This window comes from Labrus bergylta, chromosome 9 (assembly GCF_963930695.1).
Source record: "Labrus bergylta chromosome 9, fLabBer1.1, whole genome shotgun sequence".
Taxonomy (NCBI): domain Eukaryota; kingdom Metazoa; phylum Chordata; class Actinopteri; order Labriformes; family Labridae; genus Labrus; species Labrus bergylta.
In genome coordinates, this window is record NC_089203.1 from 7,585,341 (window position 1) to 7,587,840 (window position 2,500).

Consider the following 2,500-nt stretch of genomic DNA (forward strand, 5'->3'; position numbering starts at 1 on the left):
CATGAGTAAATGATGTATGGACATGTATAAGATGTGTGAAACAGCTCACGTGAAAGGCCTGTCACATGTTCCACATCTATGTTCTGAACGATGAAGATAGCACCCAATGTGGGGCTCGAACCCACGACCCTGAGATTAAGAGTGTCATGCTCTACCGAATGAGCTAACCTGGTGATATTTTTAAGAAAATTACGTCAATTTTTGTTATGCATACATCATGAGTAAATGATGTATGGACATGTATAAGATGTGTGAAACAGCTCACGTGAAAGGCCTGTCACACATTCCTCATCTATGTTCTGAATGATGAAGATAGCACCCAATGTGAGGCTCGAACCCATGACCCTGAGATTAAGAGTCTCATGCTCTACCGACTGAGCTAACCGGGCTACATTTGTAAGAAAATGACGTCAATTTTTGTTATGCATACTATTATACATCATGCGTAAACGATGTATGGACATGTATAAGATGTGTGAAACAGCTCATGTATAAGATGTGTGAAACAGCTCACTGAGATTAAGAGTCTCATGCTCTACCGACTGAGCTAACCGGGCTATATTTTTTAGAAAATTACGTCAATTTTTATTATGCATACTATTATACATCATGAGTAAATGATGTATGGACATGTATAAGATGTGTGAAACAGCTCATGTGAAAGGCCTGTCACATGTTCCACATCTATGTTCTGAACGATGAAGAAAGCACCCAATGTGGGGCTCGAACCCACGACCCTGAGATATAAGAGTCTCATGCTCTACCGACTGAGCTAACCGGGCTACATTTTTAAGAAAATGACGTCAATTTTTGTTATGCATACTATTATACATCATGAGTAAACGTTGTATGGACATGTATAAGATGTGTGAAACAGCTCACGTGAAAGGCCTGTCACACATTCCTCATCTATGTTCTGAACGATGAAGATAGCACCCAATGTGGGGCTTGAACCCACAACCCTGAGATTAAGAGTCCCATGCTCTACCGACTGAGCTAACCAGGCTATATTTTTTAGAAAATTACGTCAATTTTTGTTATGCATACATCATGAGTAAATGATGTATGGACATGTATAAGATGTGTGAAACAGCTCACGTGAAAGGCCTGTCACACATTCCTCATCTATGTTCTGAATGATGAAGATAGCACCCAATGTGGGGCTCGAACCCATGACCCTGAGATTAAGAGTCTCATGCTCTACCGACTGAGCTAACCGGGCTACATTTGTAAGAAAATGACGTCAATTTTTGTTATGCATACATCATGAGTAAATGATGTATGGACATGTATAAGATGTGTGAAACAGCTCACGTGAAAGGCCTGTCACACATTCCTCATCTATGTTCTGAATGATGAAGATAGCACCCAATGTGAGGCTCGAACCCATAACCCTGAGATTAAGAGTCTCATGCTCTACCGACTGAGCTAACCAGGCTACATTTTTAAGAAAATGACCTCAATTTTTGTTATGCATACTATTATACATCATGAGTAAGTGATGTATGGACATGTATAAGATGTGTGAAACAGCTCACGTGAAAGGCCTGTCACACATTCCTCATCTATGTTCTGAACGATGAAGATAGCACCCAATGTGGGGCTCGAACCCATGACCCTGAGACTAAGAGTCTCATGCTCTACCGACTGAGTTAACCGGGCTACATTTTTAAGACAATGACGTCAATTTTTGTTATGCATACTATTATACATTATGAGTAAACGATGTATGGACATGTATAAGATGTGTGAAACAGCTCACGTGAAAGGCCTGTCACACATTCCTCATCTATGTTATGAACGATGAAGATAGCACCCAATGTGGGGCTCGACCCCATGACCCTGAGATAAAGAGTCTCATGCTCTACTGACTGAGCTAACCGGGCTACATTTTTAAGTAAATTACGTAAATTTTTGTTATGCATACATCATGAGTAAATGATGTATGGACATGTATAAGATGTGTGAAACAGCTCACGTGAAAGGCCTGTCACACAACCCTCATCTATGTTCTGAACGATGAAGAAAGCATCCAATGTGGGGCTCGAACCCACGACCCTGAGATTAAGAGTCTCATGCTCTACCGACTGAGCTAATCGGGCTACATTTTTAAGAAAATGACGTCAATTTTTGTTATGCATACTATTATACATCATGAGTAAATGATGTATGGACATGTATAAGATGTGTGAAACAGCTCACGTGAAAGGCCTGTCACACATTCCTCATCTATGTTCTGAACGATGAAGATAGCACCCAATGTGGGGCTCGAACCCATGACCCTGAGATTAAGAGTCTCATGCTCTACCGACTGAGTTAACCGGGCTACATTTTTAAGAAAATTACGTCAACTTTTGTTATGCATACTATTATACATCATGAGTAAATGATGTATGGACATGTATAAGATGTGTGAAACAGCTCACGTGAAAGGCCTGTCACATGTTCCACATCTATGTTCTGAACGATGAAGATAGCACCCAATGTGGGGCTCGAACCC